The 21,610-nt window shown below is 47.4% G+C and overlaps 1 protein-coding gene across 1 annotated transcript in view; it reads right to left on the bottom strand.

Moving 5' to 3' along the window:
- The window catches only part of LOC119450685 (pre-mRNA-processing factor 6-like), a 77,499-nt gene extending 69,822 nt beyond the window's left edge, over positions 1 to 7,677 (bottom strand). Inside the window, 1 exon segment of the mRNA XM_037714198.2 lies at positions 7,552 to 7,677. The gene's annotated coding sequence lies outside the window, so the exon portion shown is untranslated.
- Positions 7,678 to 21,610: the final 13,933 nt, after the last annotated feature.

The following is a 21,610-nucleotide window of genomic DNA, read 5'->3' as shown; positions in this document are numbered from 1 at the left end:
TTCACCAGCCTCCTTATTTTTTTATACGTCTTGAGACAGTGCAATGGCATGCGCTTCATCGGCAAGCGTCGGAGGTGAAAAAAAAAAAAAATGTGGTTGATCCCTCTTATATAGGAATCGGTATAGAACACGAAAGTGAAACGTGTCTTCACAGAAGTAGTGTAATGTTTATTGCACATTGATATATAATGTCTATTGGTGTTTTGTGGCTAAAGAGCCCTTAGGCGTTGATGCACCCACGCTGACGCCTGGTGGCACGTCTCCTCCATCACGACTACCAACGTCGATGACCATGAGCAACCGTCGTGCATATGGAAGCTGCACTACGCTGCACACGCTAGCACAACGCGAAAGACGAAGCACGTAACTGACACACTAATACAACGCGCAAGACAAAGCACGTAACTGAATCGTCACCGAGTCAAATTAGCGCGTACAGCGCGTCGTAATTGCAGCCTCCGCGATCAACTTCAGAAACATTTTCAGAGCTAATTGCGGAGGCCACGCTCCGCTGTGCTGAGTACGGTGAACGCCACCTAGGTGGCGTTGGTAGTGCTTCTTGATGCCAGCGTCCCTTCGAATGCTGGCATCGAGGCGTCGTAGTACTGAGACCACCGAAGCGTTCACTGTCGGTGCGCGTTAAGGCCGGAATACATGGAGCGAATAACCGGCGTCCGAGCGAAGAACTTCGTCGGGCGGCGAACGTCCGACGGCCGGCGTCAAGAAATTTGCCGTCCGCAGCCGATCTGCCTGTCCAAACATTTTCGTCGGGCGAACGCCGCCGCCGGAAGCGTCTAGCGCGCAGCGGTGGACGACAGCCAATCAGGAGGCACTAGTTCCGGTCGCAATGCATGCTGGTGTTTCGCGCGCGCGCGCCTTTTCGCGTCGTCTGCAATCGCGTTGGTGTTGCCGTGTCTGCATGTCTCTGCACCGATTGAGTAGTTCCTAGTATGATCTCTCAGGAATCGCGTTGTATTTGTACATCCCATATCCGCTGATCTGCGAGGAAACAGACAAGCAGTGCAAGCTCTCTACAACAACCTTCAACAGAAATCTTCTGATCTCAGAGGCCACATGCTGTCGTCATGCCTATCTCCCGACTTCCCCGATAGATGGCGTTGGCATCGGATATTTCTTTCGCTAGGCTTAGACGCGTTCGAAACGAGAAGCGATCTCGAAAACTACTCAAGGTTATCCATAATACTCTGTCGTCGAAGCGGCCTGAGACTAAGCGAAAGCCGTTTACGCAGTCATTTGCTTCCAACTAAGTGAATTCTACAAGGACAACGCCAAATTCAGTTCGAAGCGGGCGGCCGGGACCGCCGCCAACACGGCGGCCAACGCGCGGCGGCGTTCGCCGCATGTATTGCAACACAGCAAACATCCTGCGTCGTGTCGCCGCGTCGTTACTTGACGCGTGAAGTTCGTCGAGAAAGTTCGCTCCATGTATCCCGGGCTTTAGTGTCATAATGCAGTACTTCTCTTTTCTGCTCATAGGCGGCGGCACCGCCCCGAGCAAGAGCGCGGGTACACGGAGGAGTGTTAGATATATAAGGCGCGTCTGTGTAGCTCTCTGCGAATGCGTTTGTGGCGCAATGGGTTAAACGCTTCGCGATCTATCGTCGCGGACCGAGAGGTCGTGGGTTCGATTCCCAAATTTTGCATGTTTGTGGAACTTTTTCTTCTGGTTTCTTTCTTTGTATTATGTTCTATGACGTATTTCCGTGACGGAAATACGTCAGTGAAGTCTTGGTGGACCCCGGAATAAAACACTTTCGTGTTAAAAAGGCAAGTGGAACCGGCGATACTGCTGCGTAAAGGGCTGTCACAACCACGAAGGCCAGCCCCGGGCGCGCGCGGGATAAAGTTGTACAGGTTTCCTGGCAAGTCTTATGAGATCGAACGGCGAAAGAAATGGATCACAGCTTAGATGAGAGTAAAGTAAGTCAGCTTTTTTTTATATTTGTGAGAAGGTTTTGTTCTGTAAAGCGTGCTACACATGCGCGTTTCACAGCTCGTTGTGCGAAGCGAGCGGCCATGGCCAGCTGCTGAACATTTAAAAGAAATTTGTCACGACTTTGCTGATTTGACGACTGCTTGCCGTTGTCTTAGCATTCGGTATGATCAGCATAGCACTGGCATGTGCGATGAGCAATATTTTATGCCAAGGAAGCCTATTTTGTGCTGGCGAGCACGAATTTGACGATCCTCGTTTCGGCCGCTGGCGCTTGAGAGGCGCGGTTTCACATGGTGCGATTTTTCTTGTGATATACATTTGCGGTGTATCATTGTAAAAGCAAAGCGCGTATGCAAGGAAAGGAATTCGCAAGCGAAATCGTATCTTGTGAAAGGGGCCTAATGAGCCTCGATCATTGTACATGATGAAAAACGAACATTCGCGTCATGTAAATTAAGATCGTCTAGTTAATAAATCTCGTTTACCAGCGCAGCAGGTGGCTCTGACTGGGTCCCAAACGAGTCAACGAGGATAGCATGGTCACTGCCACACGATCCAACAATCCGAATCGTTTAGCTCACTCGACATGACTGTGCTGACGACAGCCTACGAGTGAGCGTGTAGCTGCACGCGGTTCAGATCGAGCTGTATGACAATCTAAAGTAACAGTGTGACAGGGGCATCAAATGATAGGCCGTGGCGTACAACGCGCCGGAGCGAAATGAGGCATACATTGCCAACAGTGAGGCGTCGATTGAAAATCGGTCAACTACAACGTTTTCAGGGTGCCAGTTTAGTGACTTCAATTTTAGTATAACAGTAAGCTTTACTCATGTGAAGGATGACGTCGTATACTTGCTTTCCCTGTTGCGAACGGCACTTCGCGTGAACGTCCACGCCGTCCACTTCTTTCACACAAGCAACATGCGAAGCAGCGTAGAGCTTGTCTCCGCTGGTTAACGCTGCACCGTGAAAGTAATCGTCTATTCCTTTAATAGGCCTGAACCCCGCAAAAACTATTTGTGCCGTCACAGAGGGCCACGCTTGTACTTTCACGTACACACACGCACAAAAAAAGGAGGAGGATCGCGGATATACGTGCGGCTTTCCGAGGCGTGTATACGTAGTTCCGAAATCTCGCTGTCTTCCCCCCTTCCCAGTTTCGCCCCGCCCGCCACATGCGACGCTGAGCATCGCGCCACCGCTGTTGCGCAGCAGCGCCGCCTGTTGACTGTACGGAGCCTATACATAGCGACCGCGGTTTCGACTGCAGTTGTTGCAGCGAATGGTAGTTAATTCGTCCAGACTCTGTGCGTGCGTCGGGCGCGTGCGTTCAGCACCGCAAAGTCGATAGCGGTCACGGTTTTTTCCGCAGCGGTTGCGTCAAACAGTTGTTTCGTTTTGACTCGGTGCAATGCTGTCAAGCTTGAAGAGCACCGGCTACATCGCGATGTGCACGCGTTAGTACAAAGCGTGTCTACATGCTTGGTTTACATGTTTAGCATACGTGCGGGGCTTGAAAGTCGTTGTTTTGGTTAAAGTGCGGTACCGCTTATAGTGCAGATATTCGCGACTCCGGCGACTTACGTTATAAGCGGTCTACACTGTATATCCAGTGACTCATTGTGAGGTTGAACTGTGCCGAGCGTTGTTCAGTTTTGCGAAGCCCGCGCCAGCCACAGGTGGTCGGAGAGTAGCAAGGATGAGAGAGGGAGAGCGCACGCCGAGCGACAGGTGGGCGGAGCCAACGAGAGACAGACAGAGCGAGAGAAATAAATAAATAAATAAATAAAACAAAATTAACTTTCTTGGCGAGGCGGGAATCGAACCCAGGTACCTACGGACCGAAGGCGAGCGTCATAACCCATAAACGCAAAACCACTGCGCTATACACCCACTCTTGCAAACTGGCATAGGTACAGTGTGGGAGAAAACTCACTCACCATAATTTTTTCCAGGCCCCGCACTCACTCGCACTCACCTCCACTCACACTCACTCACAATCGCACTCACTTCCACTCCTACTCACTGGCACTCACTCGCACTCACGCCTTTGAAATGAGTGCGAGTGAGTGTGAGTGAGTGCACTCATGAGTGAGTGCGCCGACCTGTGGCAGAACATGCATTTATGGGTACCATATGGTTGCATTGTACCAACGACTGTAACAAAAGTTGCTATGGTCGAGAGAAAGAGAAAATGAGAGAGAGAAAAATACAGAGAAAGAAGGAGAAAGAGAAAGAAAGAGAGAGAGAGAGATAGAAAAAAATAACAATATAAGCTTTCTTGATGAGGCGGAACTTCAACCCGGGTACTCACAGTTCGAAGGTGAGCGTCATATCCACTGGTGCATTGTTTGCAGCTGATGTTCTAAATGGCTAACGGTAATATTTATTATTTTGCTGAAGGTTCAAAACTAGTGCACCTGCGCCAAGATTAATTAAAGGAAGGCTCCTTCTTTTCTTCTTTCTAGGGTTTTACGTGCCAAAACCAGTTCTGATTACGAGGCACACCGTAGTGGAGGACTCGGGATTAATTTTGACCATCTGGGGTTCTTTAACGTGCACTACAACGCAAGCACACGGGCGTAGTCGTGTCTGGGACATTTTCTTGCCTGGGGGACCCCAACTTGTGCGTTGCAAATAAAGTGTATTCCTCTGATTCTTTATGGACGGGCATGCAGAGTGCCTATGCATGCCTATTCGGCAAGTGCCGAATAGGCTGTTTGCACGACCAATGGAACTTCTCATGCTAATTTTCCTAAATGAAGTAGGACCCATTGAAGCAACGTTCGCACAGGGGGTGTCGGCACTAACTATAACAAGTTATACCTCTCTGCTGAAATTGCACCTGTAAGACCCTTCTGCCGATGCTTCCTGACATCAACTGCAAGCTTGCATCAAAAATTCGCTGTGAACTCGTTTCTTGGCTTTCGTCTCCAAAAGATGGCCCCCGCGTCGCACATCATTTGTGCTGCACCTCCTTTCGGAGCTTTTGAGACCCTGTGAGCTGTTGACAAGTACTGCCATTCGACACCTCCTTATGCAACTGCACCACGCTGCGTTTGCCACTTCTAGCCTGCTCCCACAACTTTGTTAAAGGGTCTTCCGTTCGTTCCATCACAACAGTCGGGTCAGCTGTACCTTGCTCTGGAGAATGCGGTGGAGACTCCTCTCTTCTTGCTTCCCCTTCCGGATCCTGCTCAGCGCTTTCGCTAGACTCAAATTTCAACTTCGTAACTCCGCCGGGTTCCGCCTTGCAATGTGTTCTCAGTTTCTACTTGGGCTATTCTCGCCACATATTCAGTAGCCTTCTTTCTTTCCCGAGCTTTTGACAAATGGCAGGAGTTAGTAGAACATCTACATCATGCACTAATTCATCAGTAACCGCACACAATGTCCAGAGTTGCAGGTTTATCCCGTCATTCATTGCAGGCAGACTAAGAGGAACATACATGAGATCTGCCAATACAGTGTGCCCAAATGCCCCGCATAAGCATACCTTCCTACTGCCTTCTTTTACTTTCTCTGGTAGGACGCTCCTTATGTTGATTATGTAGTGTTACGTTGGTTCCCGAGTCAAGACATGCCTTAAATGTCTGCTTACCACATACGATGTTAACCCAAGTTATTCTAGATTTTGACGCTGGCTTACTCGTGGCAGCTTCTTTCCTACTGAACTCACACCGAACGCGTCCCACAAATTTAGTCTCCGGCATTCACTTATCGCCTTGGTAGCTGGTCGTCGCCTTCGGCTTAGTCTCAGGGCAACTCCATTGTATGTGGCCGAGTTTCCCACATCCGTAGCATTCAGGAGGAGGGCACTGCTCGTTCACACGCGGACTCCCTGTCGTGACATTCGCCACTGTGCATGGCTTTGATTCGGCTTTTCTTGGTATCTCAGACCATTTTTCTCGAGGGCCAGCTCTGCTGTCAAATTTTTTGGCGAGTTGGGCTAGCTCCTTAGGTCTAAGCCACTCCCGTTTCATTCTGGAGAACATAGGAGGAGAACTCGTCCGGCATCACCTGTTTCATTATGAAACTGCAGCGCACACACAAGAAACGAGGACACAAGGCGAAGGTAACACACAGGCGCTGGTGTGTTACCTTAGGTCCAGTGCCTGTGTGTTACCTTCGTCTTGTGTTCTAGTTTCTTGTGTGTGCGCTGTAGTTTCATGATGAATAGCTGCCAACTCATCCAACTTTCAGTACTTTTACAACCATCTGTTTCGCACGGTCAGAAATCATCAGCCTGAGGAGATCTTTCAACATTGAGGGCCACTGCGTCGTCCTCAATGTGCTGTCCTAGTTCCCAATAATTAAACCCACTATATTTCATTATGTATGAGAGGTGTTAGTGCAAGCGATATACTAACAGCTACACAATGCTAAAGACTCGGCAAAGGCTGCTACTGTGGAAGCAATGGCCAACATCAACATGCACCGAAGCCAAATTCAGTCAGTTAATTCATGTCATTTTGAACTGCCTTTGGAAACACAAGTAAAAGAAAGAACGTAAAAAAAAAGAAAGTGAAACGAATTTACCGAATCTTGTCCAAAATATCGATGCTATTTTTGAAGTCGTCATTATGTCCTTAAGTACCACCTGCACACCCTGTAAGCGTGGCCACAGTTTCCTCTGTGCGCTAAAGGCTGCTCGTAATTCCTTTTGCTGAGGTAGAGCAAATGAAGATACATTCTTACCCACACCTCACTGGCTGTATTTCATGCAAGGCCGACAGCCTGCATGTGGAGTTCTTGTATGTGGTTGTGTGCATGCTCACAGTGGGACTGACATGCCCCCAATAGAACTACATACAGCTGTTCTCGGGAACGAGATCTGGCATGCTCCTGGCATCAAGTGGCTTGAGCACAAACATGAGCACAGCATAAGGAGTGAGTCATAAGCCACAGGGAGAGACTGCTTTGACCCTGCATTTGTATCATGGCAGGCCCTGTGGCTTATGTCCCTAGCACGCTGCTCTCACTCTCAGGAATACAGCAACCATGGGTGCAGTGGTGGGATGGGCCTGTAACAGCCGAGTGACCCCAGCACCGAGGCCTAAACCCTCTCCATACATTTCTCTGCTGATCAGGTCAGTTACCCTCAACCAACCCTCCTCCTCCATGCTTCTCTCTCCTCATACACTCAGCTTGTGGCATCGAGAGAAACTTCCGTCATCTGAGAATCTGGTTCCGAGTGGAAGCTACCTCATCTGCCGTCTATTACTGCTTAGTTGAAGTGATGCGCAACAACCACAAGAAAAAAATTCAGGAAGTGTAGATTACGGAAGCAGAATTGCCGGAAGCGGAATTGCCGAAAGCGGAAATTAGTACGTACAGAAGCCGGATTGGTGTGAGCGACGACAGGGCAAGGCCGTGCACATAAAAGGTTGGCGCATGGATGAACAGGCTTTACTTGGGCTGGCCGCACCCAATGTGAGAGATTCATGAAAGCCTCCCAATAAGCCATGAACAGCAGTTTGGCCACACACATCTAAAAATTTCACAATGAAAGTGAATCGCTTCTAAGTTAAGCCTACAAGTGCTGTAAAATGAAGGTTGAGGTATAATGCAAATGAGCTAACAGCGCATACCATTCGTCACAGCTTGCCACTCCTTGAGCTCATACGCAGCCAGGTTGGGCACCGTGGGCCGGTGCAAAGGCTGCGCATACTGGGCGAGCGCCTTGTTCAGTATGTGGGCCTGCCTCTGAGGGTTATTTTGTGTGTCGCCTGTCTGGTACTGGCGCAGCATCTTCCGGTAAAGCATCAGGCACGTCTCCCGATCCAGGTCCTTCTCCTGACCCTGCAGCCAAGAGCACACTCCTGTCTCTGAACAAGCATCTCTCCACATGCACACACGGATCTGGTTACTGTAGCATGCAGCGTAAATTTACAGACACAACAAAGAGGCAACACAACAGATGGCTAACAAGTACTTTCATGTTCTTTTTCGTTATGACCGCATGTTTTATATTTAGTTCGAACTTCATTTTATTCGAATACACTGCCGGTCCCCTCGGAGTTCTGAATAAGCAAGATTATACTGTATTTCCTCTGCCTCAAATAAAGATTTCAGATGCTAGCCAGCCATGTTTTGTGTCGTCTTTTCTCTGTGCTATCTGTAGATTTAGGCTGTACGCTACAGTAATCCAGTAGCTCAGACGAAGGTGTCATTGACACACACCATGCACAGAATGGGAGCCAAGCACAAGGGCAGCAATTGGTCTAAACGATGCCACACATAGCTTCCTCCTCTGCTCTGGAGCAGAGGAAGACCAGTTCCAAACAGATGGTCGCACCATCCACACTCGGAGTGCATTCGTTCACTCACCACTGCCAGCACAAAGCATTTCAAATGTGGCACGCTAGTTCCAACAAGTAAACAAGGTTTACAAGGTGCCACATCTCGGAACACCATGTGCAGGGATGCAGACACCCCACTGCCTTTTACATTAAAAAAAGAAAAGTCAAAGCACACCACTCCAGCGTACCTAAGAACTACAAGACTCTTGAAAGAATATGCACAATTTAAAAAGTGATAAACAGTACTAAACTCCTTATCGCAACAGACTGCACGAAGAAGCACCTGGTTTCATGCGGTGATGCCTCATTTGATGGAGCTAGCAAAGGTCATGCAGTCATCTCTCACTAGTCGAGGCCACATTCAGATGAATATGCTCTGAATTGAATTGTGGGGTTTTACGTGCCAAAACTACGATTTGATTATGAGGCACGCCGTAGTGGGGGCTCTGAATTAATTCTGACCACCAGGGGAGTTTTAACGTGCCCCCAATGCACGGGATACGGGCGTTTTTGCAGTTTGCCCCCACCGAAATGTGGCCGCCGCGGTCGGGATTTCCTCCAACGATCTCGTGCTTAGCAACACAACACCATAGCTGCTAAGCCACTGCGCAGGTTTGAATATGTTCTTTAGTGGCACTGTTTCTTGTATTCAATGGGCGAATAATACTTTCCACAAATAAAAAAAGAAAATTATCTCGGAGACGGCGTTGAGCTTGACATGAAACTCGTCAAGTGGTGCACTTTAATAAGAGGAGTACTACATCACTTTTATTACTTTTATTGCATTAAACGAGGGTCAAAGCCCTCTAAGCCATCGAAAAAGTACTGGCAAGTGTCAGAGTAACCTAAATAATGTTCCATAATATCTCTTTCTACAAACAAGTTTCAGTGTGACTACGGAGGAGGTGGATGTGCCAAGACATCATGATACAGCCACTTGCTCTGTTCCTGTGAGCACTGCGGCTGCAACACGCAAGTACTGCCAGAAAGAGTGTACGAAGCACTTCTTATTTCTTTAATTAGAAACACCACCATACCTAGTCTTACTGCTACACGAAGTTGGCAAATTTTACTCTGTGACATGTCAATGACGCTGGCTTCAGCATTTAGTACTAAATTAATGCATTATTTGTGTATCCCAATCTTCACACTTGCAAAGTGTGATCTTTCTAAACATGAGAACCATGTGGTAGGCATCTCTACAACTTCAAAAATATACATTGGTACTCCTCCGTCACAATGCTGTCAAATGTATTTTGCATACCGTACTTACTAGGGGTGTACGAATACCGAATACTAGTAGATTTCGAATCGCATATCGAAGTGAACCAAGAAAAAACCCGAATATCAAAGAAAATATTGAATAACAGAAAATTCAACACAAACATTTATGCTTCCAAATTTTGTGCAATAAACAATGCTGCACATGCTCAGGAGGCTAATCGCCCCAGACAACGCACAATGTCCCGCAGACGTCCGAAAAATATCCCAACATCCCCTGTCCTACGAAAGACGTCCCGCGGGCATCCACGGGACGTAGGATTCAACGAAGTCGCAACAACGAACAATTGAGGACATTATCGGGATGTGTTAGCAGAGTTGACCGGGAGCACATTTAAAATGCAGAGAAAACGGCCCAATACACTGTGCATTTATTTCGTTGTTTTTATTTTTGCTATTAAACCAAAAACACTGATGGACCATACATTGGTAACATATGCAGTTTATGCACACCTTCAGGGCCAATTACTCCTGTACAAATTATAAATATCGCATTTCCTCCCTGTCAGTAGAGTAACGCAAATTTTGCCCGATTGTTCACGACATGTTCCATCCATCCTCCATCCTGGTAACCAGACTACACAGAAAGACCCGGCCAAGACCTCCATGGGACATCTTTCTGTGTTTCATATGGGAGGCTTTCTGGATTAGCTTTGGACATTTTATGAACATCCCTAGGATCTCAACATCCATGCTTCCAAGGACGTCCATCAAACATCCTTAGGATGTCTGTGAGTTATCTTGGACATTACTTAACAAGAATGCTAGCTATCTGTAACTTAGTTACCTATGAATTGAGATGCATAGTATGCTCTACTCTTATTAAAGGAAACACCAAATTAGTATTTCAGCACTGATAACTCAGTTCATATATGAATAAGGTCTGGAAAATATTTTTTATCGATATAATGCCTGTTGAACAGACTCAAGTGCTTTGTTAAAAGCAAAGCTTTTCTTTGCGAATCTCGCTGGGTTTCATGATTGTGGGCGCTATGGCCTGGCTGTTCCCATGCCGAATAGGCCAACCAATCACAGTGAAGCTAGCGTGCCGTGAGCGCCGCTTGGTTCTTTCATAAACATCAGATGGCGCTCACCTCCACACATCTGCAGTGCCGGCCGTGCGGGGGAAAGAAAAAAAAAGAACCAGAAAGCTTGCTTTCGTGCATCCGTGGCTGCATGGTAATGAGGAAGTAGTCGTTTTTTGCGGATATAATGGATTCTAATTGCGTTACGTATGAATGTGTGTGCTGCCGCTGAAACCATGATGCGTTCAAGGCGTCCATTGTACTCGCTAATAGTCAGCAACTCTGCCTGACAAAAGGCTCAATATAGTGTGTGTGAACTCGTGTTTCGACCCTTTATGAACTCACACAAAGCTTTGCTGTATATATAGATTCCAACTCCTTGGATCTACTGCATTTTTTTTCTCTGAAGTTGAAGAAATAGTGAAGTTGTCTTGAATACCAATGGGGTTTTCAGTGTAATACTGAGCCATATTGTGCTTAAAGGCAATCTTCAATTCTATTGCTTAGAAAGTATTGCTTTCCAGTTTTCTTCCGAAAAACAGGAGGGTTTTTCCATCTTTTTGGCAGGTGGTTTCTGTGGGTTATCGTCAGCTTCTTAACCCTTTAAGGGTGAATGCCGTAAACATACGGCACCACGAACAAGTCCCAAATGGTCGATGCCGTATATATATGGCAACGCCTGTATGTTTGAAAAACGTGCTAATTTTTCAACTCTTTGTTGCCTAGCAAGTACAGCGCTGTCACTCTGTGCGGATACAAGGCATTTTTTTTTCACCGTAGTCTCTTTGTTTTCGTGCTATGGCTTCCTTACGCTGCCGTTTCAGCGATCTCTCACACATCCGTGCATGCGAAAGTGCAAAGCAGTTAGTTTTGGTTTCGTCTCGCTAGCTGATTCCGTTTGGTGCACTCGTAAAAGCTGATGTCTCTCTGGTTTATGATTTCTCAAAAGGTCTCCGCTAGATGCTCGCTTGTCCGTTGCTCACAGGGGTGCAGTTACATGTGTTCACAGGGGGCACTGGTACATACAAACAACATCGCCGTATACAAACGATGCTGCCATGCCTGCGTTTCGTTTCTCAAGGCTTGGCTCGCAAGAAGTGATTGACCCTCATTGGGCAATGGAACGAAGGACTACTTCAAGTTCCTGATTCGTTTGCCTTTTTTTGCGTGCGCTCACATACGCAGTTCGATTACGCTATGGATGTACGTGCTGGTTGTTCTGCTGCAAGTGAGTCGAGCAGCGATTCCTCCGATGCGTACTATTACCCAAGTGCCGTATCAGAATACAGTATAGGCCCCTTATAACGTAACCGCTTATAGTGCAGTACGGTCTTTTCAGACTCAAGTTAATTTTCCCCATAGCACTCCATGTATATGCATACCGCTTACAGTGCAGCCGCGTGAGCCGAAATTCCGGTTATAATGCGGCATCCGTGGGAAAATCTCGCCGACAAGGGCGGTAGCGAGCACGCTTCTCAACGAGATGTGCCCACCGATGGGAGAGGAGACCAACGAGGGCGATGCGGAGGAGGAGCATGAGACGTGGCGCCGATTTTATCGCCCTTTGACTCATGCTCCACGTCTCATGCTCCTCCGTGCGCCGTATGTGCGAGTGAAAGCATGCATGGGACGCGCACTTTTCACGGAGAGCGAACACACAGCGGAGAGCAAATGCGACTTCCATCGCGCAAAAGGCCGTGGGGGTATGGGAGGGGGGGCGACGCTGTGCTGCGGCACCAAATGCGTATCTTGCAACCGGGGCAAGGGGAACTGGCCACGCAATCTCCCACGCAAAAGGAGCAAAGCAGGAACGCAGCACGGGAGGGGGGGAGAGGGGGGGGCGGCTTCTACTCTGTCAACATATGCGTTCGCGCCTGTGCCGGCTGTCGGTGTTGTCGCGCGCACCGTATCTTGAAAGCGATCCCCACACAGCTCTGACCTTTGTATGCGCTGTGCTTACGCCACTCAGTTTCCGTTGAAGTGATAGACCGCACGAACCTTCGTTCGCTGCGGCGGCTGCGTTTCCCCATGCCCGTGTTTTGACAGTGGCTGCCTGCGGTCATCGAGTCTATTCATGTTTGCTTGTGCGCGTTGACACCACGCTTGTTAATTCAGTTAGTAAGCGAATGTGTCAAGTTTATGCAGCCGATAAAACTACTATCCCTACTCCTTATAGCTCTACTAATTTGCTATCGCAATTGATGCTTCACCTTTCGGGCGAAAGTGAGACATTTTTTTAATTATTACTTTGCTTCATGCGAAGATCGTGGGTACTTGGATATTAACCTTTCAACGTTCGTAAACTTAAATGGATACAAAACTCCCAGTCACACGCTTCGATTCTCGGATACGCGTGGCTGCTTGGTCTACATGTTTTGCATACGTGCAGGGCTTGGAAATCGTTGTTTTGGTTATAGTGCGGTACCGCTTATAGTGCAGATATTCACGACTCCGGCAACTTAAGTTATAAGCGGTCTACACTGTACACCTATTTCAGTGTATCTACTTGTTTACGATTATATTATGAATTTATGGAAGCCAATTTGTATTCATGAATAAACAATGCATGTTTACCCAGAGTTTACCCAGGAAATATTTTCTTGTCACTTTATGGTAACTATAAAGAAATTGCGGTAATTTTTTTTAAATAGGTCAGTGTGAAGAATTTCGATCTGCAACAAAAATTTCAACCTTGGGGGGTCCCATTTGGTGAAAAAAACTGACCCTCAAAGGGTTAAGGCCAATAAGCACGACAGACAAAAGTGGGGAACGCGCACCATGTCACTCGGCACCGCTACGTGCGGTCATCGGTGTCGCACTCGTCAACCGTGGTTGGTGCCGACGGTAAACAGTTTTCAAATCTGGAGGCCCACGGCAAGTTCGCGCGTTGGGCTAGACAGTGGCCAATGGTGTGGTCATGACAAAAATGCGCCGCCAGTCGATGTAATAATGACTGTAAACCATCGAGGAAAGCTTGTCCCTAATATGTTCCTATAGGTGGATTATCGGTGATCGGTCGCAACATCACATGTACAGATTAGATTGATGGCCATCGAAGCGGCATTCAGGTCTGTGGTCGACCAGCCAGCAAATACTGCGAGCCCGTGTGCCAAGTTAGTCTGTGTGCTCACATGTAGGTAGAAAGCTACCAACTGCACAAATCTACGTGCAAGAACACTGAACTCGCATATTCGATACGATCAGCATGCCTTCTGGTGGCTAATTGGCCCAATATTCACACATGCTTCCGTGCTTTACACACGCGCTGCTTTTGTTGCCTCTGTTCACGGAGCGTTAATTGTTTGTACTACTCGTTAATAACTTCTACTGATAAAGATTGTGCGCCGTAGGAACACTACGCACGTCAAGGCACCGACCATGGCTGGTTTATTCAACAAAGGTGCCGATATTCGATTTGCAATTCGAATTATTCCAACATTTGTTATTCGATTCAAATTGAATATCCGAGTATTTGCACACCCCAGTAAAACCTCGATAATTCGAACTCGGTTAATTCGAAGAATTTGAGCGGTCCCGTCATTCTCAATGCAAATTCTACCGGATAATTTGAATGGCCCGCGCGGCTCTATTCGGATAATTCGAAGTTTCCGGCTAGTAGCAATGTGCGGCGGTTAGGTTAGGGTGCTCCGTACAGTCGCCAACCGATTTTCCGAGCTCGTGGGGACTGAAAAATAGTCCGGAAAACTCGTTCGGCCGAAAAAATAGTTTAGTGCGGCTTAAAAAAAATCTCTAATAATGCCCTGCCTCATACTACGCTTGGAGGGGATCGACTTGCTTGGATTTGCACAGCAATGACGTCGTCTTCGTGTACAGTCGACACGAACGTCACCGCGTTGGTGATCGCCAACGGAGTTCGCATGGAGATCCAAGAAACGAGCTTCGCACTGCTTAGCTCTCGCGAAGGTACAGGAAGTAGCGCCGATCCCTGAGACATGGGTCTCCGAGACACCTGCTCAGTGTACATGCCACGTTCAAAATAGCAACCGAAACTTGAAGAGAAAAAAACAAAAAAAAAACTCACTGAATTAACAAGCGTGGTGTCAGCGCGCATGAATGAGCGCGGCCGCCGCAGCGAGCGATGGTTCGTGCGGTCTATCGCTTAAACGGAAACTGAGCGGCAAAAGCACAGCGCATACAAAAGATCAGAGCTGTCTGGAGATCGCTTTCAAGATACGGTGCGCGCGAGAAACCGCTCCGGCGCTAAGTACGCAGTTGTTAGAAAAGTAGAAGCCGCCCCCCCCCCTCCCCCCTCCCTCCCATACCCCCACAGCCTTTCGCACGAGGGAGGAAGTCGCGTTTACGCTCCGCCGTGCGTTCGCTCTCCATGAAAGCGAGCGTCCCCCGCGCGCTTTCACTCGCAGATACGGCGGGCGCGCGGCGATGATTTTATCGCCCTTGGACTTTGTATGGAACCTCAGGGCGACGACGCCGACGGCGAAAATCTGCTTGAAGTGTCCATATAATTGCTGTCGCAATAAAAAAACATCCAACAATAAATGGTTACAACGATAGTGCTGAGCGCATATACTAAGAAAAAAAGAAAAAGAGCAGTACTCGGGAGCGTTTTGTCAGCCAAGGAAGAGCAGGCATGGCCTCCGAGACTGAAGGATTGCGCGAGCTATCGCAACTCAAATGAACTGCAGGGGGCGCTGCGAAAATTGGCCGCGTCTGGATACACTGCGCAACATGGCGGCTATACGGAGGTCCCCGCGTCGCCGCAACCGCTGTGTTTGATGTACAGTACATTGTACTTTGATGATTTTCGTGCAGTGTGATGCCGGTTTGCGCCGTTTTGTGGAAGCGAGTAGCTTACGCCGACCAAATCATTTTAGCCGATCTGAGAGAGGCACAGTTGGTAATGAGGCTGAAGTGGTCGCACGATGTGTGCAAACATCTGGCGTGAAAGCCGACCCGCACGATATTCTGATGAAAATCACCGATGTATTCGTTAATCCATTGGTCGTGGAACCGAAGTACTCGTGCACTGTTGGATGGTCAGAAAAGTACAACCACGTTTCTGCTGCTTTGATTCACTGTTAAGGTGCGGATAGATAGTCCGGTGTTTCGAGCGTGCGAGACAGCGACCGGCGAAGTTGGATACGTCACGCTGGCCTCGCCAGGATTGCCGAAATCTTACAACCTGCTCAGTTTGGCACGTTTAACATGGCCCGCAGAAGCGCACCAACTTGCTTGATCAGCTGTTGCCACTGTACATGCGGATAAATGCGTAGCCGGCACGCACTTTCTTATTGTTGTTGCTTAACACATTTTCGTTCGGCGAAGGCGCAAACTCTACACGCTTTTTTCAGTCCAGAGAGCAAGCGAACCTAAAATCAAGCCTTGCACTTTATCGCGAGTATGCACTATGAATCTGTGGCGAACCTTTCCCGCTACTTTTGCGTTCCTGTTATCTATTTTACATTCAAGATTCGCACAACGTGACTGGTGCTTCGCTTAGCTGTAGTTATTGTACTAGTTGGCGCATTGTTTCCCTCGTAGAGAACAAAACGATAAATAAGAAACCGAAAGATCTGCTTACTACAATAAAAACATTTTCACACCATGTATACATGTATGGCTTGTGCTACGTGGCCTGACCATGCAATGATTACTCCCCGCTGTCTACGAACATGTCGCTTATGGCTGCTGTGTAAACTAATGAAATAAAACAAATGTTTCTGTGCAAATTAATGACAACTAAGCTATTGCATTATGAATCTAATTAATTTTCCATGTTATTCTATAATTTACGTATCCTGCACTTTAAGTGGCCAAAACTGTGTTCGCCTCTGAACTGCGAATTTCCTTCAGACACTGATAAGAGATACAATTGCTTTGTTAAATACGCATTTTCAAATGAGCACCTACTAATTTGCACTAATTACACGGGAAGCGTGTCCAGGTCGCAAGGAAGGCGTACTGCTATGTCACCCCATAGTTATTTTGCACGCTGGCGCGTACATGTTGTGCTTACAAAGAACGATTTACCGACGTTACCCGGGAGTAGAGCACTGCACGGGCCTGATTTTTCGGCCCGAGCCCAGCCCGGGCCCGTAATACAAAGCCCGAGCCCGGCCCGGGCCCGGGCGTACATGTGCATGACCAGGCCCGGCCTGTAAGAAAAAAATTCTTTTTTTTTTACTTGCAGATTGTACCGTATCTGTCAGCCTCACCTTCTCGAGGTTTAATCAGCTGCAGTATATAATCAATAAAAGGCCGAAATCTTTGTTTCTCCCACGGGAACATCAGTAATCCGGCCCATTGCCTGTGCTACTATTTTTTCTGGTGGTGCGCATGCCTTGATTTGTACGATATCGTTCTATGATGTCATTTAGAATGCAAATATACAGGGCGTTTCATTTTAGCTGAACCAAATTTGAAAGATTGCCTGTGGCAGATAGCGCAGTTATAATCCTTGATCTAAACCACTCGATGAGGCGGCCATTACTTCCAGGAGAAATCAAAACGCCTAATTGAAGATTTACTATAATTACGCTAATTAACGTTTAATTAATTATTTTATGGCACATCCTTCAATCTACGAATTATAGCCGTCGAGTTCGCAAGGCGTATCCACTTGGAACGAATTCTCAGGACTAAACCAGTTTCGAGATAATAATTTTCAAAGTGTCCGACGAAATCAATCAAACCAAATCAATTTATTGTCCAGTTTACATGCTGGACGGTCATTTTGGACTAAAAGCTACATATAAAGCTTGACGTGACCCATAAGACCAGGCAAGGCAATAGTACAGCAAACAGTGTGCACACATGCACAATAATTCACATATATTTCAAGCTATCGCTGGAATTCCTCATAGACGAAATAGCTATGAACGGAAAGAGAAAGAATATTTGCGTCACAGCGAGTTAACAGAATTGGAAAAAAGTTTTAACAGAATACATTTTAAACAACACTACAATAACAATACTAGCTATACAAAACAACGCAACACCAGCTATACAACATAGCATGAGACTGAATTTTACAAGGTCAACATTTGCTAAGAAAACGAAACAGCATTTACATTATATACTCAGAACCATACACAAAGGCAGAATAATAATCCCATCAGATACATTACAAGCGACCAAAGTGTCAGCTGAGTTCTTTCTTACTGAAATTACCGCCATTTTTGTATCTGTACAAAGTGAATGATAGGTAACGTATTAACGACTGATGGTTATAGAGTGTTCTGAAGTATGGAATTGACCATATTTCAGGATTTCGTGTGTTGGCATTAATGCGACGACGCTCTAAAGAGGCTAATTGTTTTATGTAGTTCCAAGCTAATTCTGACATGGATGGCCTAATGGACGGTCAAAACGCCTAATTGAATATTTAACATAATTACGCGAATTAACTTTTTAATTAATGATTTTACGGCACATCTTTCAATCTACGAATTATAGCCGCTGAGTTGGCAAGGCGTATCCACTTGGAACGAATTCTCAGGACTGAACTAGTTTCGAGATATTAATTTTCAAAGTGTCCAACGAAATGCATGGGCGTTCCAGTTAACCTTTTGAGGAAAACGCTGTTTTATGCATTGAAGCACAAAAGTAACTGGCCTTAGCGCTAAAATAATGCCATAGTATTAAAACTGGTAATAGTGCGATCGCAAAAGCGGTAACATGGAAATGGTTTGAGGAGTGGTTCTTTGTATAATTTATTTTTCCTTACGCGGAAACAATGTTCGTTTTTGCGGAGAAGAAAAAAAATTAGCGTAGCTTGCACTAGCGGCGCAATGCTAAAGAGACAGCGGAGATGATGGGCACCTAGCTAGTCCTGGCTTTTGGGCTAGACTAAGCACTACCAAGTCATCCCCAGAATTTCCCGGAATTTATTTATTATTGATTGATTATCAATTAGCTATTGATTGTCTATCGATTGTCTATTGCAAGATATTTGCCATGTATTTGGGATAGGCTAAGCACTACCAAGTTATCCGAATTATTTGATTATTGATCCATTATTGATCCATTATTGCGAGTGAAAGCGCGCGTCCCTCGCGCCCTTTCACTCGCACATACAGCGTTCGGCGGCGCGCGGCGACGATTTCATCTCCATTGACGTCATACGGAACCTCACGGCGACGGCGACGGCGACGGCGACGCCGACGGCAGAAATCTGCTTTTGAGTGTCCATATAATTGCTATCGCAATAAAAGAAAGATAACTTTCTCGAGCAAGATGTTGGGAACACAGCTATTGCCGTTGTCGCAGCTTTGCTGTGATAAGATTCGCAATCCACGTGGCTCTTCGGCGCCGCAAAACTGCAAAACGCAGTATAATTCCAAGTTTCGTAGGTGGTAGGTAGTGCGCACCCGATCGCAGTGCGAAGGCTACGGACGGAGCGTCTGCTCCGACGCTCCAACCTCCATACGAGGTTTCCGGCGCTCGCCGCTAGGTGTCGAATGAATTGCTGGAGTCGCGAATTGATAGCGCGCGTTCCAATCTTGGAGGCTATACAGCGAGCCACTGGAATCCAAGCCAGTGCAAAATCCAACATGGCGGCCTCCAACATTGGGTAGCGCGGCTCGAAAAGAGCGATTTAGTCAGCAAAATCGAACTTTGGGGTCTCAATTCGTCCGAAAAATTGGGTGCGAAAATGCGTGAACTCAATGGGAACTCTGACGGTGCATTTTTGAAGTCCGGAATATCCAGCAAGTCCAAATTGTTGGAGTCAAGCACCACCACGCCCGCTTTCCCGCCAGTTATCGATTCCGTGAACATCGTCTGCAACTTTGTTGAGTGCAGTGCGGGTGATATTTGTATGCTACGTTTTTTGAGCCAGCTGGAGATCATGGCACTAGGGGCGGCGAACCAGCGCGCCAAGTAATCCCGCATCGGTGATTACATTGAGTAATTTTTCTCGGACATGGAAAATAAAGGTGATTTCTTTTTGCGGCAAGTCCCCCCCTTGCTTGTTTTCTTATTATTCATTTCGGTTAATTCGAAAATCCGCTTAATTCGAAGAATTTTCGCGGTCCGGCGACCTTCGAATTATCGAGGTTTTACTGTATTTACTCTAAATTAACGCAATATTGATTGTAGCACGTACACAATATTGAGCCAATCAGAGAAGGCATAGCTACACAGCTTGTTCCAAACTTGTTAGAAGGATGGAATGCTGGGCGAGTTGGTATTCCATAACGAAAAAATTGTGCAACACCCGAGGGACCGAGAAAGGCGCACGTCACGAGAGAGAGGAAAGGAAAAAAACAATAATACAAAAATGCGACGGAACTCATTTCCTGATGACTGTCCACAGTAATGCATTAGCATTGAATCAATATAGCGACCAACGTATTGCCACCGTCAAAACGAGTTAGGTATGAGGTCTGCGCTGCAGCGGGACTCCACTTTCGCGCTTCCCTAAAAACAGTCGGCACCATCCAGCACCACGGCTGTGAAGCGCGCGCATGGCCTCCGGAATGCATGGCGTGCTGGTGCGTGCGAACTCTGAGAAATGCGTCATGCAGCAACCTCGCACGTCTTTCTGGACACACTGTGTCATCTGGTCCTCACGTGGCCTCCAAGGCGAAAAGTGTGGCGTGCCAGTGCCTGCAAACTCCTCGCTTGCTGCAGACTCAGTGACAGCACACACACAGTAGCCCAAGTTGGCAAGAGACTGATTGAATAGCAGCACTTACAGAGTGCGTTAATGACACAGCTCGTTAAATAGTTGGCGTGAAAGGCACTCACTGAAAAGCGGCACATACCCAGTGCATTTGTGGCACAGCCTGTTAATGCATCGCGTTGCTGTTCTTGAGCAACCCTCGTGACGTGGGTTCGCTTCCGCACAGCATCAGATAAATTTAAGAGATCTTTTTTCGTCATTGTAGAGGCGGCGCATTCCCAGTGCCACATACCTAGTTACCCAAGTCCGTGTCACAGACGTTCACCGAAGAGATATACCCACTGACCCAAGTTGGCATCAAAGAGGTTCATTGAAGACCAGCATAGACTAAGTAGTAGCACATACCTAATACTCCAAGTCGGTGCAAAGGATTTCTTTGAACAACTGTACCCACCCTGTCCCACCTCTACAGTGACCCGTGTTAGCGAGAAAGAGGATTGTTGAAGAGCGGCACACATGTACACATTGCCACACAATCAGTCGTGAAGTTGGTCCGATAGTTGGTTTCAAACCCTGTTACAAACAAACAAACAAACAAACAAACAAACAAACAAACAAACAAACAAACAAACAAACAGATAGGTAGAATGCTAACACATTCTATCAATGGCGTGACGTGCTCTTGGCAAGCACGCCACGCTGGTGTATTGGCCAGCCTACTTGCAGCAGTGTGGCTACCTTGGCTAACAGCACAGCAGCATGCCTCATCCTTGGGGTGCAGAGCCGGTGCATGATGCGTCGGTACACCTCCTGGCGTCTCTGAAGGCCCATAAAGCGGGCGCGCTTTGCTGCACTCACAGGGACTGCAAGGTCTGGCTGTGTGCGCTCCAGGTCGGCCACGGTTGGGTGCTCGGTAGCCAGGGTCTCGCTTAGCTGCTGGTAACGCACCAGTGCTGAATCGGCGGTTCGCCAGGGCATCCCCTCTGCCACCTGCACCAAGAGGGCCAGCCGTCCCGTGGAGGAGCATTGAAGCCAAGGATGGCGGTCACAACCAAGGCTTTCTTCTGTGACACGGTTCATGCTCTTGGCCACCAATACTCTAGTTCTCTACACCCCATGCAGCAGGCAAAGCGACAAAGGCTAGAGAGGCTTCTCTAACTGCTCGCACAGTGGAACCCAGATTATACAACTTTAAGGGGACCACGCAAAGCCGTCGTATAATCGAAAAACGAAGAATATAGGCAGTGACGCTTAGTCTTGCCCAAAAAACAGGTACAGACCGCGAAAATAAGCCCACGGCACAAACCTCCTTGCGTTACATTCGAATAACGGCAAAATTGGCCATTAAAGAATTTGTTTCTGAATCCAGCGATATTTAACGTCATGTTGGCAACCCGTAATTTTACATCTCGGTCCGATCTTTAGACAAGTCGACCGA

The sequence above is a fragment of the Dermacentor silvarum genome, chromosome 4, assembly GCF_013339745.2.
Source record: "Dermacentor silvarum isolate Dsil-2018 chromosome 4, BIME_Dsil_1.4, whole genome shotgun sequence".
Classification (NCBI taxonomy): domain Eukaryota; kingdom Metazoa; phylum Arthropoda; class Arachnida; order Ixodida; family Ixodidae; genus Dermacentor; species Dermacentor silvarum.
Note: the sequence above shows the minus strand (reverse complement) of the source record. Positions and strands in the feature narration are given on the sequence as shown.